The following is a 21,306-nucleotide window of genomic DNA, read 5'->3' on the forward strand; positions in this document are numbered from 1 at the left end:
AGAGAGATGGTAAGAGAGTAAAAGGGGTGAAGAGAAGGGTGTGCAACCCCTAGCTAAAGCTATACCTGCAGCCCAGCCCTATAATATCCAGGCAGGCGGCAGGCCTATACCCTGGGCAAGCTTGCGCCTGCGTCTTTGTGCTGACGAGCAAACGGCATCCAGAAGGAATCAGCGGTGGGAGGTCCTCCTGTTATCCTGTAAACAGGATCCCACTTCTCCACCAGCACAACTGCTTCGCTGGCGTCGTCGTCGTCATCGTCGTCGCATCTTCCTCCTCCTCACGTTCTCATTCTCGTTCTCGCTTGTTTCACGTCCTCATCCACCAACATATCTGTCCGTTACTCGAGGACACCAAAACGTAATTACGTCAGTTGATCGCCGGTCTTCCTCATCGTCACATCGTGGATACTCCACGTTGTTAGTGTTATTCTCATTCACTTGGTAATTTCAACGCCAAACAACATCAACTATTTTCAAACTATTTTGCTAATACTCATTTATCACATTTCTTTTCTCTTTATTTTATTTAGAATATAAGAAAAACGATGGTTAAAGAGGGTGAAGAAGCTTGACTCGATTTCAAAGAACTACTTCTGCAACAGGTGAGATTGTTTTTTTTTTCATAAGTATCTATGTAATGTTTACACTTTTTTGTTGTATATTTTATTATTAGATAATACTTTTTCACACACTTGTTATCATTTTACTTATCTTCTTGGTTGTAACTGAAGTTGAATAAAGATTAGGTCGTGATGAATCGACGGGTTAGAAAACAAGAGAAGCGCACCCTCCTATCTTACGCTCGCTATAAGAATAAAAAATTCTATTCTTATCAGAACAAGATTGCATATTTTCTATTTGTCGTCTTATTTAAATCCTTGAACATTTATTTTCATTTCTCACTTGAAACGAAACGTTTATTTAACCGATAAAATCTCTCGCATTTGTCACGTGAGTGAATAGAAGGAAAGAAAAATGGTCATGACTGTATGATTACAAAAATGAACAAATTGTATTATTAATCATCGGGTTTAATCGATAATGATATACGTGTGAATGCTTTTCTACTCAATAGGGGCTAAAGACTATTTCGTTTTCATTATTTTCCTTTCATTTCATTTTCATCTTTCGCCGTCTTGTTCTTTCAACTCGCCTCAGCATTCAATATTTAATTATCTGATTAATTAATGATTAAGGTAAAGCTTGTAGAGTGGCATTTTAAATTTGCATGAATTTTTGGCAGCCAATTTTTCATCTCCCCATTATCTCCTCACTTTAATCCTCTGTGGGATAACATCTCGTCTAATTTCGTCTTTCACTCAGTTTCAATATTTCAATGGTAATATAAATACCATAGAATTAAAATATAGAGATTTTTTTCATTCAAACAAATATTAATTTAAAAAATTGAAATCAACGGTTTGAATCAATCTTTGTAATTATTTATAATTGTTAGCAATTAGAAAGATTTTAAATAGATGGAAAAGATTTCTTTTTATTATTATTACAAACAATAATGATACTTAAGCAACTATTTTTTTTCTATTTGTAATAAACTAACTTATAAACTAACAACTATGTGTTGTTCATTGTAAATGGAGATTGAATTTATTTAGTGATCAAGTTAATTTAAATAATTAAGTTTAGAACATTCCTGAACAAACATTTGAAGTAGAGCTACTAAAAACACTTAATACGACATAAGTACTCTAAGTATTATCACTTAAATAATTCCAAGAATAAGCATGCATTCAATCGGGAATCATTTTTGAACTATCACATAAAATTACACCTTTTAGGATAATAATATTATTAATATTACAAAATAAAATCACTTTAACGAAAATGGTATTTAAATATATATATAAGAACATTTATTTCAGAATATGTTATAATTAAAATAACTTGTGTCGATAAATTCTAAAGGAGGGTGTAAGTATGAGTGTGGGGTAATAACAAATGTGGGGTTCTTGATGTTATATGTTAGATATATGTGTTAGAGATGAATAAATGAATTTGATGAAAAAATATTCATATGAGATGTGGTAGAAAAATATGCTGTTGAGAGAGACATAGAATTTGAAATTAAAATATGCGAGAAGAATAAATATTGACACATTCTGTGTTTCGAGAAGAACGAAAAAACCAAATAAATTAACAATCTACCTAACAGATATAATTAATCGACAGTTAAAAAGTAAACCAGCATTTAGTTGATTATCGAATAGTTTTAGAGTTTTGTGACTACTTAGTGTAACAATTCATTTTTCCAATTAATTTTTTTGAATTGAATTTAATTTGTATTTACATTGTCTCTGCATGCATAAATTTAGTTGTTTTGAGAGAAATAAATTTATTATTGAAATTTTATTAGCGTTGAATATGATTATTGGGAATTAATAAATTTCTGCTTGATTTCGAATTATTCATTTCATTTCAATTTTGTCCGCTATAATATAAATTTTAGCAATACATGAATTTTTTAAAATTATTATTATTTTTAATTGTTTATTTGACTTTAACAATAAAAAACGTTTTTAATCAATATATTTCTAGATTTGTTATAAATGATGTTGAACTTTTACTATAGAAAAATAAATAAATGAAGTTAATTAACTTTTAAATGACTTATAAAGTTCAAGAAACTTGACATAGAATGTATTCTCATTTATTTAAGTTTGGTAACTCGATTATAAAAATTAGGCATAAAAAAGACCGTTAATGTGACTAATTTATTTCTTTAGTAATTTTTAAACAAACGTTTTTCGATTAACACAGACATTTACTTTTTGTCATTGTATGCAAAAGTTCAAATAGTTGTAGAGCAATTAAAAAATTTATTTAAAAAATTAATCATGTCTTAAAATTGGCTTTAAAAGTTTGAAACTTAGTAATCAAGTTTGTTGAAGATCTTTCTACCCACTGTACGTTAAATCAGCACCCCGCTCAAACATGTAGGAACAGTAAAGTCTTCTCAAAACGAATCTTTCATTTCAGATTATTCATTCAATTATGAATTTTTAAGATCAAACACTAATTTATGTTGAATAAAAATCAACACCTAAATTGGTATTCTTATATTAACTTAATTCCTAAAAATAATCAGCTCTTAATCAAGTTTATGTTCATCAACATTTTTCTAAATAGGCTTAATTAGTACATCGCATCTAATCTAATCCTATTTCAGCATCAAAGTAGTACCTCTGTTGATACAGTAAATTGATCGGTTGCATCCAAAATGCACTAATATTACTCATCATAGCCAAATATATATTAAATCAATGTTTTTAACATATTGACAGAGACTGCTTCAATATGCTTCAAAACTCTAGTTATTCTCTCAATTACTGAATACAATTGTCTTGACATCTCTCAGATTATAAAAATGGGATCAATAAATTCTATTCAATATTATTGAAAGTTTTGAAAATTATTTTGTTTAAGAAACCATTTCTTGTAATTGCTTATCAGAAGTTTTAAATTTCTGAAAACTTGAATATTATAAAATAACTTTTAAGTACAAACAATAAATAAAATTTTAATGATTAAGAGTGCCCTTCATTTTTGTTTATCAGAAAATAAATGAGTAGTTTATTTCAAAAATAATTATTTGGAAATTCTATGAATCTAAGAACGTTAGACCCTATTATCAAAGTTATTGATTTCTAACGTTGAATTATCAACAAACATTTAGGTGTATCTCAAAAGAAAGGGTTGATGCGTTTTGATTTCACTTGAGAGTCAGAGTAATATCCCTGAAAATTGTTCCTATTGGTATACTATAGAAAACAAGAGAATACGAAATAAAGGAAGGAAAGACGGAAGGAAGGAAGGAAGGAAGGAAAAAGTAAGATATTCCTTTTCTCAAGTGACTGATAGAGAGCAGAAGACGTGAACAAGGAAACGAGAATAAAACGACATAGATTGTCCACATTTCGAGGAGTTTTCATGGTAAAAAAGGTAGTCGTTGAAGAGTATATTGCAGGGTATGAGATAGGAATATTTTCCATCAACATCATCTTTGCTAAAGAAAAAATCACATTCAAGGACATTTTTCATTTTTTTAAAAATATTTTGCTGTCTTTATATATAAAAACAAATGGATTCTTTATTTTTATCTAATTCCGTTTTTCTTAATTCTCATTAACAAATCATTTGAATGAGTTAACCTTTTTTAATTGATTTCTTGTGTTTAATAATTTATCTTTTTATTGAATAGAAAAAAAAGATTTATTACTAATTGGTATTTCGATTGAGGTATTCGAATAATAGAATAATTTTTCATGTATAATGAATTTATTTTCATTCTGTTAAAATATCAGAGCTGAAGCAGAGAAATATGAATTATAAAATAATGTTCAATTATTTAAAAAATTGAACTTTAAATTATATAAATTAAAATGTAATTTATTGAATAACTCTGAAAATAACTATAATTTATCATGAAAATTCATTTTTAATTGAATTGAATAAAATTCAATTTGAAAATACCATTGATAATATTTCCTATAATTATGCATTATTATATTGTCAGAAAATTTTAGGTCAAAGTTACTTAGAAGAATATGAATCGTTGAAGCATCTCTATGTCATTGAACACATATGCTTTCTACCTATTACAAAAAACTCCAACCTCAAGAGATTATAAGTCTTATTCGATCATACAATAGTTAATAGATTTTATTCTTCGTTTCATAAAATTTATAAGGTATATTTTGATTATTTTTTTTACAAAAGAATTGAATAAATCACAAGTAATTATGTATATCAGAAAAATATCAATATTAATAAATGATGAAACTTTAAAATATGATATAATGAATAATATTATAAAGCATATAATAAAATATTCATTTACACAACATGCTTTTATAAGTAATTCACTGATTTTTGATAACACGTTTTATTAAAAACTTTTTTAATAAAATTTATTTTATGAAAATATTTATTGTTAAATAAGTATTGAATTATTTTACTTGAATTAATATTTTATTGTTCATTTGTTATGTTAAAACAGCAAATTATTATAATATGAAAATTCTACTTCACAATTAGATAGGTATTATTTATTTATTATTTAATTCAATAATTATAACTTTCAAATTATCTTTTAAAATTTCTGGGTTCAATAAATAATAACTGGCTCTTCAGTATTATAAACTTATGTTCACGTAGTTGCTAGGCAGCACATGTGACAACTTATAAATCTTAATCCCTACGAGTGATTTCAAGTCCATTTTTAGAAATATTTTTTACATTGTTTTATAAACATAGTAATGTAAATATTAGTATTTGATGATAATTAAAAAAATACTCTTATCATATAATAGATGACTTGCTATATTTTAAAAGTTCTGCGTCATTACTTGAAAAACATAATCCTTGTAAGATTACTTTGTTGTCTGTCTGTTTGGTTCTCCGTCCAAATCTGTAAAGTACACTGCAAATCTTCATTTTTAAGCACGTGTTGTTTTTATACAACTGAGTATATTAAAGATGACATTACCCATTTGATTAACATTTTTGTTATTTTCCACACTTACAAACGCGTAAAAAATGAGTTCAATGTTAATCAAATGGGTGATGTCATTTTTAATGAATTTAGTTGTGTAAATATAACACGTGTTTGAAAATCCAGATTTGCAGTCTACATAAACAGTTTACGAACATCACATTATTCGAATTTTGAGCAAAATTTCGTATGATTGTTGAGAATACTCTGAATTCCTTTCGTACTTAGGAAATATATTTTGATACGATTGTATTTCTCTTTTACCAGTTTAGTAGTTGAATTATTATATGTTTTTCATAATTTATTATAAATTACATCATAGAAGGCATTATTCAAATTAATTTATCATTAAAATAATTAACAATCCCAAGTAGTAAAAAGTTTCTTTGGTCAGACTTACGTTAAAATTATATTTCAGCTTACTTTGTGTGAATTTAATGATGGAATAAAACTACCGGTAGTCAATTCATAGCTCTAAAATTCTTTCTTTTTCAATAATTTAATGTTTTTAATATGTAATTTTCAGTTTTAAAATAAATTTTAATTCCACAAAAATACAGCTCATAAAATTGTGTTGAAAAAGGGTCGTCATAAAAAGAACCACTAGAATATTTTGTTTCATTTTGTAACATAAAATTAATGTGGTTTTTTATTGAAAATAATTTATTCATTATTATAAATAAGTTTGATTTATAAAAAATTTAAATTTGCATTTAACTTACATAAATAATAGTACTTAACTTAACTAATAATTTTAAAATGATATTACTGTATTCCGAGATTCCAAATACTTTAATTTATGAAAACTCAACTCGCTAGTTTTTTGCATCTGTAGCTGCTTTTAACAAAATGACATTTTAATAATTAAAAGCTTTGATCACAAGAAAAAACAGTTTTCTTTGTTATTAAATATGACATTCTTGCAAATTGAAATATCTACACGGCAAATCGGTGTGTTTTTTTAATCATTTTTAATAATTTAATTATAACTCTATCCAATTGAATTGATATTGTAGTTATTCTTTATAAGCTTCCGAGCAAGTAAAAATTGACTAGCGTGTTAATTAAATGCATAGTCAAATAATAATACATTTGAAACGACTATGGTGAAAAAAATAACCTACATTGTTCTAAAAAATGACATTTGCAATGTAATCGAAAAAGTTACTCGGTAGACTTTATGAAATTATCTTATCGAAAAACTAGTAAAAATTTTCTGATTTACTTACAAAAGTAAATGATATTTTTTTACATCTAATAAGAAGTCTACGGAAAACCACAGAAGTGAACAAATAATTCTTGATTGTTTTCAATCGAGTAAATACTGAGAAATTTTGCAATAACCCAATATGATATTCTATCAGACAGGCAATCGTATTATTGGAAAATGGATTTAGATCTAAAATAGACTGAGCAAGAGTATATTTTGGGTCAAAAAAAGGCTATGATAAAAAACGTAAAGTTGCTTTTACTTAGGTCGATATAGAGCTCGAAAGCACCTTAATATCACTTTAGACGGGCCGTTTACACGTTACGAAGTCTTTCATACAAGAAAACCCCAGAGTAGCCAGGCATATAGCTATGCCCTGCATTCTCTCAATTCTCTGTGGAATACCCATATCTACCACCCAGTAATTGCACGGCTACCCAACAAGCAAGACGAATACTATTCCATTACTAACACTCTCACTCACTCATCTGTTATCTTTTTCACTCATTCAATCTCTCTGTTCTTCGACTCCTTCAATAAATCAACACACAAGTTATTCAACAAAAATTTTCTTCACTAACTTCCCACTTTGATAACTTGCAAATAGAAAAGTTTACTTGTTTCCTGAACATGACAGTGTTTCTTGAATAATAGACTGAACAAATTTTACGTATAACTCACGATAGTCAGTTGATGAGAAATATACTTTTGAAAAGGTCATAACAATTTGTAGTGTATTAATTATCTCTTTTGTGAACTTGAACTAACGTTTTCATTTTATTTCCTATACTTATGTAATCTTATCTTTTATTTAATTTAACTGCAGGGCTATTTGACCCCAATTATCTAGATCATTTTCAAATGCTTCCATTTCACCCTTTCATTTTTTTTTCTACTTTCTATCTTTCTGTTTTGTAATTTAAGCTAACTTCTTTATTATCCTACTCTTAAACTAATTCATTACTTCTCTGTGAATATCAAGTTCTCTTTTCAAACACTTTTGCTTTTATGAAGAATAAAATTGATGTGAGAGGAAAATAACTATTAATTTTCTAGAGTTGTGAATACATCTTTCATTAATATCGAAATTCTATTCTATTCTTTTACATTAATATTTTTGTATTCAATAGAAACAATTTTTATAACTGTCAAGTTATTGTTGATGTTTCTGTAAGCGGATTGTTATATACAATATTAGATACAACTATTTTTATTTCTCTCAATCAATAATCAAAATACATATATCTACATCGATTATTGATTAAATTTTACAAAGTAATTAGCTTAATAAAAATAATACTGTTCATCTATATTTGAGTGCATTTCTTAAATAAAATTGCAGAATGCAATAATTAATGAAAAATAAATACTAAATGATTATTAGTAATGAATTAATATCTGGATTATTTTATTAAAGTAGAAAATTACCTTGTGATCACGTATTTCAAATTAATTATTGCCACTATTAATGTTAAAAAAAACCTTCATGCCTTGAAATTTTACAAATAATTGACTGAAGTAAAAAGTTTTGTAATTAAAAAATTCCAATCGATATTGTATAGAAAGAATTAGAAAATTGAAAAAAGTTATTATTATAATCATAACTTTCATTATATTCTTCAGAATTATTGCATTTTTGCAACAATTATTAATAATCAATATCATAGCTGAAAAATTTCGATATCTCCAAAGTCTAACAAGGCTCATCATATTATTCATTTATCAAGTACCAGAATAAAAATAATTGAAAAAGTTGTAGTTAATTTCCAATTATCTTGATCTACTTAAGTTACATATCGATTCAATTTCTCTTATGATAAAATACTTAAAATTCCTTTTAATTATATTTCTATCATAATTTTATTATTTGAGAACTTATAATTCATCCATTCTTATTTTAAAAAATTCTCAAATGTTTCATTAAAATTCAGTAGTTAATTTTACTAATAACTTTAATCTTATTCGTGTAAACACTGTAAATCCAAGTGCATTCTTGTTACACATCTAAACGTGTTAAATATGACGTCATTCATTTAATAATCATTGTGTTCACTTTTAATGCATTTCTAAATGTGTAAAAAGTGACTAAAATGTTAATCAAATAGGTGAAGTCATATTTAACATGTTTAGATGTGTAACATGAATACACCTTGATTTGTAGTGAATGATTCAAGGACAAATACCTCTAATAATTAATTATCAAAAGCATCATAGAGAAGTTGCATAAAAATTTTGACATATTTTTAAATGATAAAGAATTTGAATACTCAATAGTTTTACTTTTAAAATAAACATTTTTCATGTCTTTATTTAGATTATTTTTTAGAGTTTTTCTTTGAATGTTTTATCATGTGTTACGTTTGTTTGAATTCTATATGAATGCTTTTTCTGATGCATTCAAAAGGTCGCTTTCGATTGTTCACATTATTTGAATGTCATCTGATAATAAATTTCTCTTCTATTTGTTATTTATTTAAACTGATCAACATCAAGTTTCACTTTTAATTATTTTTTTTTTTTTTTTTAAATGAAAATTACATTATTAACGTAATTTATTCGTTAAATATTTTACTTTCTCTTCCTATTAAACTCAAAATTTTAACCTTCATATATGTATAAATTTTAATTTTATACAGATAACGACATTTTTATTTTATTTATAACCATATGTATTTTATGGAATGTATTGTATGGAAATGAAGAGTTTAAAAAAATTATTTCTTTACCCATATTGTGAAAAATGAATATCAACATGCATATCTTTTTTAAAAAAAAATCACTACAGCCCAAGTTGGAAGTAATTTTTTTTTCTATTTTTACAAAAAAAATAAAGAGAAATAATATATTTTAACAGCTAATAATGTACTATCATAAAGAAAAGAAAATTATTCAAGTACATACTACTTAATTATAACTCATTAGTTTCTCGGCAAAAATATGCTTTAAAATGCCTCACAAAATCTTTTATAATTATTTAGGCGGTTAGATTCTTGAAAAAAATGTATATAAAGAATATTATGGTAATTTAAAATTAATTCAGTTTTCTTATAAGTACCTTAAAAAATTTCCCCTAATTAGAGTATAAACTATTATTATAAAAATGACAAAATTTATTTCATTCTTTTTATTATGACATCTTTAAACACTCTGAAGTGTTTTCAATTCAAAATGAGTAAAAAAAGGTATAATTTGTGTAATTAAACACTAAGCATACTTGAGGTATGCTATTTTAATACACTCCAGATTTACTGAATAGTAATTACACAAAGTCATGCTAATTAAACGATTTAAATATTTGTAATTTTCAATCTCTGTTGAATATTTATTTAATGGTATGTGTATTAATTATCGATAAACATACGGTTTTATATAAATCATAAAACCTTTCAAATTACAGAAAAATTTTACTTGATAAAAAATTATGTTTTTTATAATAATAAAAAACGAAAAAAATTCTATTTTTTTCACGTGTTATATGCATATTTTTTGTATCGGTAGCATATTAAAATCTTTCAATTTTTCTTTTTTAACTCTATATTTAATATCTCGAGATTATATTCATATATCAATGACATACTATACATCTTTCATAAGAATTATTAATATTTACGTAATATTATTTATGTTCTACTTCGGCATATATAAAGAGCTTAAATTAAAAAGTACTAAAATTTGTTATTTTTATTATAATTAATTTTTCATCCGAAACTTATTGTAACAGTATTGATTTTTAACGTTTAAATTTTGTAGTATCTTTCAGTTTTAAAGTATGTAGAAATATATTATTGTGTTGTTTTAATTTCTACAGATTCTGTTCTAAAGTTACAACAAAACAAAATTATTCAAATTTTGTAGTAAAATTTACTTCAAACTTCTCTCTGTGAAAATAATTCATAATAATGAAAAATAGTTAAACAGATAAATGAATCCCCTCATTTATAGTAATTATTTAACATAGTACTATGGTAAATATTCTGAAAACCTGCATTGTGTAATGTTGGTAAATATTGTCCGATTAAGAGCCAACTCAAACATCTCTTTAATGTGTGTTAAAAGTGATTCACGCTCTTATAAAAGCATCAGTTAGATAATAACATGCAAATAAAGCTTTGATCATGTTTTTTATAAATTAAAAAATATCGAAAATTAAAATTTTCAGTTCCTGTTAAAATGAAGTAACTTACTTTAAGTTATTGAAGTAATATAATTTAGATTGGAGCTTCTGTAAATGAATTTTTTCAATGAATCACTTCCTATTGTTTCGAAGTTTTTTATAACACATTTACAAGTTTACATCTTGAAAAATAATGATAAAAAGTAGACATACTTTTATACAAAATTCAATTAATTAAAAAAAAGATGTAGAAATTTTTTTAGCTCTTAAAATTTTTTTGTTTTGCGTACCAACTCGACAATAACCCTCATACACTACAAATCCTAAAATTTTACAAATGGGTTAAAAATAACACGCATAAAGTGTGTTCAATGTAAAATGTCGATAAACAAATTATACATGATTTGTAGATACTTTTTACACGTTTCACAGTGTGTGAAAAATCTATAATTTGTTTACGGAATTTAACATTGAAAAGGCCTAGCTTGTTAAAAGTGTCTATAAGAATAACACACTTGGATTTGCAATGCAGTTATAGCAGTAACATGACTATACGATTGTACAACATACAGGTCAAATCAAAACTTGGAAGGACGTTTATATATCCCGATGAAAACTGTCACTGTAAAATAAACTTTTTTACTAATGATTTACGAACTCTCGTCTCACTTGGGTTTTCCTCGACCACTGAATTTAATTAGAGACGGATATATACATATATACACATTTGAGCGAGTTTTCCATTTTATTCATTTTCGCTTTTATTCATACATAAATTAACTATTCCTCTGCTACTTTCATCTACTTTTTAATAGGATTATCAAATGCTAGAACAAATGAAACGAAAATTAATGCAACAGATAAATAATGATAAGTATTACCCTATAAATAGATTAAAAATAAAATAAAAAAATTTAGAGGACATTCAATATTATACAGTAAATGGTGATAAAAGAAACCAAATGATGAATTAAATTGTAGTTGAAAGAGAACAAGAAACCGAAACAAAGATACAAGAAAAGAGATGTTAGTTGTACGTTTACTCGAGCCAAGTAAAAGAGATTGACCATACTTTATCCATTTACTAGAACCCTTTTCAATTTTCTATGGATGTATTCTTCGTGAAAAGGACTGGAAAAAAAATAGAAAAAAGTTGTCATGCAGGAAAATGATTTTTTTTTATCATTGAACGACAGGAAACACTTTTACGACAACTGACTACTGTAGAGAATAGTACAGAAAAATGAAGAATATTATGGCAGACAATTGGTAATCAAACTGTAAATTAGTTTCAGAGGTAATAGGAAAGAGTAAAAGAGCTCGACCAAGTCAATTGATGAACGTTTGACATTGGATGGGGTTTTTCTGCCATGTTTAAGTTCAGGGGTACTCAACTAAACGTTATTGGGAATAATCCGATATGGGACGAATTTGAGGCGCAAAAGCAAACACCGTCGGCGACTGCGGGACCGGAACATGTTTGGAGGATCTTTGATGCTTACAGGAAAAGTGACAGACAGGTATTTATACTTAGTTCATTTATAAAAAAATATATTTAATCATTCTATCTATTTCTTTGTTTATAATACTATAATCACAATATTTTTAAAAAATATCGAGACACGCCTATATTATCTGTGAAGTCAAAATTATTTCCCGTGTTTCAATAACTACACAGAGAGAATTTTTTCACTAAATGTAAGTGCAAAAAGTAACAAATCCACGATTCGAATTTTATGAGTAAAAATATTTCTATTCGATAGTAAATTTTGAGTTCGTGTAAGTAAACTTGTGACTTAAAAGGTGTCTTAGTAAAAGAATTAATTACGACAACCCAAAATTCACTGTTGAACAGAAATATGTTTACTTCTAAATTTCGAAACGTGCACTTGTCATTTTTGCACTAACATTTAGTGAAAAAATTATCTCCGTGTATGGTTGATGAAATATTCTTTTAAGCTCGAGACCTATAAATGTTAATGATAATATTCAATGAAATAAAAACAAAAAAATACTCGACTAAGCGTACCTTAGCTAAAATTTCGGTTAGAAATCGAAAAAATGTAAAAAAATTTGTTTCAGAATAGGTAATTTAATTTTTCAAAATATTTCACGTCAATGAACAGTGATAAAATACATATTTTTCAGTAGTAAAAAGCTTTCAGAAGACTGACAAATTTTTTCAATGTCAGTTTGATTGAAGGAATTGAATAAATTTGTAAAAATGTATATTTTTCAGTAAAATTTTCCATTGAAGTGTATGAAATATTTTTCTTGTTGCTTTACAATAATTTCATTTTATTTATCTTTAAAACATTTATACAAAAATATGATAATCTCTTTCAAAACAAGAAAATAAAATTATTTCTAATATAAATCGAACAAAAAATATTTTTGGCAATATTGAATAATATTTTTTATTTGTAACAAAAAAACTTTTATCCATTTTTATAGCATAGAATATTTTCTTGTAATTCAAGCAACTCAGAGAAGTGTTGGATACCAAGACTTCAAGTGAACTTAATCTTTATTTAGTAACTTAAGTACATTAAAGTTTTGAGATGAGATGCTTTTCGTACAGAGATTTTGACAAAACTGATTGCTTAATCCTAGGGAACATTCTTATTTAAAGGGTCTAAATTTCGAGGGAAAGGGTAAGAGTCCTGTGACGTAACTAGAGTAGAAAAATGATATGAACCTGTAAACAGGAAGCGATTTCACTTTGGTGAAATCGTAACGAATTGGGAACTTAAAATTTGGAAGTTTGGAGAATATAAAAAAAGGGTTAGGGACGATTTCTCTTGGAAGGTATTTTAAAAGGGCTGTTTATGACAGGATACATAAAAAAGGAGTTCGTGACAAATATTAGAACTCTAGTGAAATCGGTTCTTACTTATGATAATGGGGAATGGTATCTAACACCTTCCTCGTTAAGTATGAAGGCATTGGTCTTCAATACTCTTGAAATATTTAGTGTATAAATTTAAAATAGTACATAATAGGAATAACACATGAGAAATGAACAATAATTTTGAAATAATTAAGATATAGAACGTAAGATTATAAAAAATATATCGGTTATATCGGTGTTGTGCTTCTTCTAAGTCGGATAGCTGGTGGTGTCTGGTTATCTTCTATTCGTACTTCTGCCGGTGAGTCTTCTTCTGCAATTTCTGGAAGTGAGTTCTCCTCTAAGAGGTTGGTTGGACCTTTCTCGAAGAACGATGTCGCCGCTGGCTTCTTGGTATTCTTTTCGAAGATCAGAATCGAAGTTGCAATTGATAAAGTTTTTAATGACAGGTGGTAATATTTCACCATTCTGAGGACTTCGTGTAAAACAGCAAAGTCTTTTAATCCCATATAGACATCCACACCATCGACAGCAGTTAATCCAGATTATCATTATTACTAATGCTGTTAGTACGTATATTAATATGCTGTACCAACTTGAATGTGTAACGATAAATGGTTCGTTGAGTTGTTTAGTTAATATTCGTCAAAATCATTCAATTTCTTCGATGCAAATTTTAGGTCAGTGAGGTCTATATTAGTTAGTTTCACAGGTTTCAATTTGAGAGAGATAGGATGTTCGAGTCTTGATGAATAAATACAGCAATCGTCACTTATAAGCTTGATAGGAGGCACGTAATATGTGACGTTTTTATTACCAAAATCTGTTGGTTCGATTGCGTACAATGTAGTATATCCCTTGCACTGATTGCTGAGGTGCAGGATTCCTGTTCGATGAAGGACTATGTCTTCCATGTGGTGATGGTCATCACAGACGAGAGTCAGTGTTGTTGGATCGTGTAAGACGTAAATCCATCTGTTGTAGTTGATATATGTCCAGGATTCGATAGTAGCCTTAATTTGTTTTACTTCGCAATTAGGTGGTATCTTCTTGGTATGAGATAGTAGAAGTTCCATCTCACAGTTTGGAGGATCTGTTGCTTTTATTGCATGAATGTTCGTGCAGATGTACTCTCCATTTTGATACTCGCTGCATTCAGACAACTCTTGCAAGAATACATGGTGGGTTTTGGAAAGTGATAAAAGGAAATAAGGAGCTTGAGGTTGAATATAGGAACGTAAGAGTGATTTTGATGTTGTATTGGAAGAGGTTATGAGGTGATTAAAGGTCATAGAGAACCTTTTTCGCTAATGGTATTTTGAAAGCAAAAATGGCACATTATTTCGTGACAAAAATATATCTAATTTCATAAATTTATAGAATGTGATGATGTTATTACGATTTGGTTCTAAGATAAATTCGTTTTCTCCTTTGTATTTTGATAACTCTTCAAGTAATATAGATGGACTAAGTAGAGAAAGAGACGGTTGGTTGTAGATTCCTAAGTTCACAGATTCAACAAATTCTCGATATTCCTGTAACTTTTTACTTGTAAAAAATTTGCAATGATAATATGTGTTCGGTCATCAGAGATCCCGCGAGTAATAATTGTAATTGGCTATTTGTCTCTGATGCAAATTGCTCGATTTGTTTTATATTTTCGTTTAGCTTGTATTCTTGGCTTTTCAGTGAAAGTAGAGAGCTATTGAAATTTTTATGGTACTGGTCATTATTTGGACTTGGGATTTTAAAAGAGTTTGTGTTTGTTTGTCATTGTTCAGTAATGTTTTTATACTGTCAGTATAAAATTGAGCGTCGTCGGCGTCTGGTGTTCCAAACAGCCAGTTGAGTGCATATGAAACACCATTTATCAGTCCACGTCGTTTTCTAAGTTTTAGATCGCTGATCATTCCGAGAAGAATATCGTTTTGTTTATTGATAACTTGGATTTCTGATTCTATCAAGGCTAAAGTTTTTTCGCAATGATAGTGACCTTGTTATGGTCTTCTGGTTGAATTAAACCTTTACTGCAAGACCACGAGTTCGCGTTAGACTTTCAATCAACGTTTTTCGGCCTTCATTAAGATGAGTATAGTTAAGGTGAGTTATCAATGTTAGTTTAGAGTTGGATACTTTAGATATTCCTAATTTATCATAAAAGATTCCACTGGAATTGGTAAGGACGTTATTTTGGTAATAGGAACTAAAGGTTGGGTGAAGAGTCATGAAAAGTAGCAAGAGTATTGCGTTCATCTGGAAAGAAAAGTTTCAGTAGGTTAGTGTGGTATGTGATAACCTTTTTGCCTACTTGAACATCTACTGTTTTGTTAGGGTGTACGTGCACGATTTTAAATGGGCCTTTAAAATGGCTAGATAGTTTTTTTGATAGTCCTGGCCGGATCTGTTTTTGATAGATACAGACTAAATCATTAACTTTGAATGAAACCTTTTTTGCAGTTTTATCGTAATTTTCTTTGCTTTTTCTTTTGAAGTTTGAGTATGATCCCGGGCTATTTTGAAAGAGACATTGAGTCTGTGTTGTAAGGATCGAATGTAATCGTCATATGTATAATGGAATTTAGGTTCTTGACAAATAGAAGAAGGTAGATATGGTTTGTAACCGAAGAGTAGTTCATAGGGGGAGTAATTCGTAGACTTATGCAGGGAGGTATTATAGCTGAACATCGCAAATTGTAAATATTCGTCCCAGTTAGATTGGTCAGCCTTAATATAATGTTTAGATAATCTTTTAGGGTTAAATGGGAACGCTCTAATGCACCATTTGTCTGTGGGTGATATGGAGTTGTTGTCAGATGTTTAGTTTTGAAGAGACTTGCTAGTTCTTTTATTAAATTAGACATAAAATCCGTGCCTTGGTCTGTCAAAAATTTCTTAGGGATTCCAAAAACTGGTGAATATTTGTGTTAGTATCTTAGCTACTGTAGTAGCTTCGTGATTCGGAGTTGGATATGCAAAAGAATATTTCGTGAGATCGTCTTGCGCGGTCACGATAAATTTGTTTCCTAATTCGGTAAGAGGAAGTGGACCTACTATGTCGATTGCTAATCTTTCGAATGGTTTTTCGGACGTCGTTGTAATTTCCATAGGTTGCTTGGTTGGTTTGAAATTCGTCTTATTTAATTGACATGAATGACATGTTTTAATATATTTTCTTATGTCGGATTTCATGTTTGGCCAAGAGTATTGTTCTTTGATTTTTGCATAGGTTTTATTAAAACCATAATGTCCTGCTAATTTGCTATCATGATTTTCTTTAAGAATTATTTTTATTTGATCTTGGTCTTTAGGATAAGTTTTCTGAGTATTTAGAATTGTTATTTCGTTTTTTGGATAGATGAATTTAATCATTTCGTTTAAGTGAGAAATTTTTATATTAGTATCTTTTACGGGTGGAACAAATACGAATTTCTGATTTCCGATTTCAGGTTTGATATTTTTTAGAGTTTCAAAGATATTCTTATACTCTAGCTTGTCGTGATGATGATTTTTGGGAAAGAGGATGTAACCTATTTGATTTTTATTTTGAATTTTGAGTATCCGTTTATTGATGATTTTATCTCAGTTAAATCGAAGTTTGTTTGTAGGTAATTTGAGTATTCGTTACTCTCGTCTAAATCTTGTGACCAAAGTATTACGTAAGGAACATGAAGTTTAGGTAATGGGGTTTTTTCGATTTCATATTCAATGACGTCTCGATTCATGTAATGATACTTGATAAAGCTTTGATAATTTAATTCAATCTTTTCGGTTTTATTAACGTGACTAATAATGTGATTTATATGTTCGGTTTGATTAAGTCGAGAAAGTCCATCTGCGTTGGAATTAATTCTACCTGGTTTGTATTTAATTTGGTATTGGTACTCACTGAGTCTCAGTCTCCATCGTACAAGTTTAGAAGAGGGATTTCTGCAATTAAACAGCCACTGGAGTGGTCGATGATCAGTGAAAATATCAAATTCTCTTCCATACAGATATGGTCTGAAGTGTTCGACTGAAGCAATGATTGCTAATAATTCTTTTTCAGTGGTTGAATAGTTTTTGCTCGGCTTTATTTAATGTTCTAGAATAATAGGAGATTGGTAGGTCGTCATCGTTTTGATTTGTGATAAAACGCCACCAATGCCTACATTGGATGCATCGCAAGTTAATGTAAAGCGAAGTTTAAAGTCGGGATACTGTAATAGAGGTTCGTTGATCAGGTAATTCTTTAATTTGTGAAACGCTTGTTCTTGATCTTTAGACCAAACGAATGGAGTTTCTTTTTTCAACAATATAGTGAGTGGTTTTAGCTATAGTTGAGAAGTTAGGGATAAACTTTCTGTAGTAGCCTATCATTCCAAGAAATATTTTAACATGTTTTGGATCTTTTGGACTAACCATGTTTGAAATTGCTTGTACTTTATTGGGATCAGGTTTGACACCTTGATTTGTTATTACATGACCTAAATAGACGCAGGAGCGTTTTAAAAATTCACATTTGTCGGGTTGTAATTTTAGATTATATTCGCGTAATCTAGAGAAGACATTGATTAATTTTCTATTATGGTCCTCTAATGATGAACCGTATATAACTATATCATCGATATAGACAAAGCATTGTTTATTATTTAAACCCATTAAGACAGTCTGCATCATACGCTGGAATCGAGCTGGTGCATTTTTTAAGCCAAAAGGCATGCGTGTATACTCGTAGTGACCCTCGGGGGTCGAGAAAGCTGTTTTTGGAGCGTCTTTTGGGTCCATTCTAATCTGGTGGAACCCACTGGCTAGATCTAAAGTGGTGGTTGTAGTATTGTGCATGTCCTAACTGGTCTAGAATATCCTCAATATTAGGGAGAGGGTATGCGTCACCTACTGTCTTTTCGTTTAGTCTTCTATAGTCTATTACGATACGCCATTTCCGTTCTCCAGAGGCGTCCAGTTTTTTCGGGGACTACCCAAAGTGGACTTGACCAGGGGCTAGTGATGGTTTGATGATGCCGTGTTTTAGCATTTTTCAATCTGTTGATTGACTTCTTGTCTATGAATCTCGGGATATCTATAAGCTTTTACATGGACCGGAATATTATCATAGGTTTCAATTGAATGGAGATCTGCAGTAGTGGTCGTTAATTGTTCATCTGATAAAAGAAAAATATCGCTGAATGTCTCACAATTTCTTCTATAGATTCTCGTTCTTCTAGATTTAAGTGATTGAGCCGAAGTTTGTATTTCACCATAATATGCTGATCTTGTTTTTCATTTTTACTAGCAGCAGTGAAAATATGTGCTTGGGTTAGAGTTTCTTCAATTTTTATCAAAGGGGTAGAGATTTGCTTGACTTCGTTGGAGGTATGATTACGGTAATTAAAGCAAGATTTTGGTCGTGAATTTTTATAATTGAGTTAGGAATGATTAAATTTGGGTCTTGATTTAGATTTTGTGATTCTACGATTCCTTCTTTGAGTTTTTTAGCGTTCTCTACTTTTACAGTAATTACAGTTTCTGTTCTAGGACTTGTAATGATTGAGTTTATGTATTGAGGAGTATTTGTATAAAGAGGTATCTCAAAAGGTAATGATTCGATTGACAATAGAGCTTTGCTATAGTCAATATTGCATTTTTTATTTCGTAAGAAGTCTTGACCTACCAGTCCGTCAAACGGTATATTTGTAAGAACGTCAAGTACCTGAGCTGTGAAAGGGATTTTATGACCATGTAGTTGAAGATTTATTTGGGTCTCACCTAATGTTTGGAGAGGCGCGTTTTTAGAAATACCATTTAAGATCATTGATTTAGGATTAGTTATTTTATATTTTTGAATACTCGATGATTTAATTAAAGATACTGATGCACCCGTATCAAGAAGCAATTTTAATGTCCCATCTGAGGAGTTCGACGATTCAGATTCGAATAAGAGGTACGTTAGGTCGGTTGTGTTTATTGTCAACACACTTGCGCGCAAAAAGAGGTTAAACTTTGATTAGGCTCCTCATAAGATTGGTCGGGTTTTGGAGTAAATTAGAGGTAGAAGGATCCATTTGATTGGAGTCTTGAATATTTTGGAAATTTACTCTACCTTTAGACTGAGCTGTCTTATTATAATTGTTAGTATGAGATTGATTTTGATTGTTATAATTGTTATTAGGAGTTTGATTATAATGATTTTTCCGATTGTTTGCATGTTGTCTTTACGACATTCTTCAATGACATGCCCGAATTTTTTACAGTATCGACATTGTTTTTGATTTTGTTCATTGCTATTTGGTGAGTTAAAATTTATCATTTGGTCATTGGAATGAGATTTAAAGTTGGAATTATTTCTAGTTTTATAGGTATTTTTCCGATCGTTAGTATGATGATATTTTAAACGTAGAGCTTTTTCTTCTGTTATTGCGGCCGTAAAAGCATGATTGATAGTCTTAAAGTCACGATATCGAAGCATTTGAGATATTTGTGGATGGCTATGATAAATAAATCTGTTGAGAGTCATATCGGTGATCATAGATATACGACCGACTAGCTTTTCGCCTATTTCTCCCGATGCATGAACAACAGCTAATATTCGCGATGAGAGGTCTTCTAGCCTTTGATAGAATGAAGAAATATTCTCTCCAAAAGTTTGTTTAATGCTACTTAGTTCTTCTAGGAGTTGATCAAATGATTTTCTGTCTTGATAAGATTTAATAAGAGGTCTGAAATCTCAGCCCAAGTTGTAAGGTTACAGTGTATGTCGATTTGCTCTCTAGCCTTCCCAGTTATCCTACTTTTTACGAATAATAACAAAGCTTTCTTTTGGTTTTCTGATGCTATTTCAAATACCGAATCGACTTGTTTGATGAAGCTGCGAACTTTGTATCGATCACCGTCGAATGTTTGGGGAATCAATTTAATTAAAAGTCTAAAGAAACAGTTAATGATTCTGAGGATGACGCGTTTGAATCGTTATTTGCCATGATAGATTTAGAAGGTGAATGGAAAGGGTTGTTCTTGCAAGATTGTTGAAATGAGAATATCAAAGTTTGAGCACTTACAGTTACTGCTTACGATGCACGGTTGGGGTAGAGTTGCTAGGTCTACGTTGACAGCCAATCCGTGGTTTCTCCTCGCCTTGAAGTTGGTAGATGATAAAGTGATGTGATCGGTGCTGGAGATGCTACTTCCAGTGTACAACCAGATCGGGAAACTTTATCTTGTCCGTGGTCCGATGAAAACAATAAAAATTGTCGCGTGTCAGGGTGGAGTTGCTGCTTTCCACTTACACTGAACTGAAGCGTCGAACCAATCCGATTCCTCGTCGCCAATTTGTTGGATACCAAGACTTCAAGTGAACTTAATCTTTATTTAGTAACTTAAGTACATTAAAGTTTTGAGATGAGATGCTTTTCGTACAGAGATTTTGACAAAACTGATTGCTTAATCCTAGGGAACATTCTTATTTAAAGGGTCTAAATTTCGAGGGAAAGGGTAAGAGTCCTGTGACGTAACTAGAGTAGAAAAATGATATGAACCTGTAAACAGGAAGCGATTTCACTTTGGTGAAATCGTAACGAATTGGGAACTTAAAATTTGGAAGTTTGGAGAATATAAAAAAAAGGGTTAGGACGATTTCTCTTGGA

The 21,306-nt window shown here is 29.3% G+C and overlaps 1 long non-coding RNA gene across 1 annotated transcript; it reads left to right on the plus strand.

Moving 5' to 3' along the window:
* Positions 1 to 316: 316 nt before the first annotated feature.
* LOC118069128 (uncharacterized) lies at positions 317 to 12,258 on the plus strand. Its single transcript, XR_004690580.1, has 3 exons — positions 317 to 441; positions 531 to 602; positions 12,126 to 12,258. It is a non-coding gene; the product is annotated as an uncharacterized lncRNA (long non-coding RNA).
* The last annotated feature ends 9,048 nt before the right edge of the window (positions 12,259 to 21,306 follow it).

This window comes from Chelonus insularis, unplaced genomic scaffold, assembly GCF_013357705.1.
Source record: "Chelonus insularis isolate UGA/USDA-ARS -01 unplaced genomic scaffold, ASM1335770v1 contig_405_pilon, whole genome shotgun sequence".
Taxonomy (NCBI): domain Eukaryota; kingdom Metazoa; phylum Arthropoda; class Insecta; order Hymenoptera; family Braconidae; genus Chelonus; species Chelonus insularis.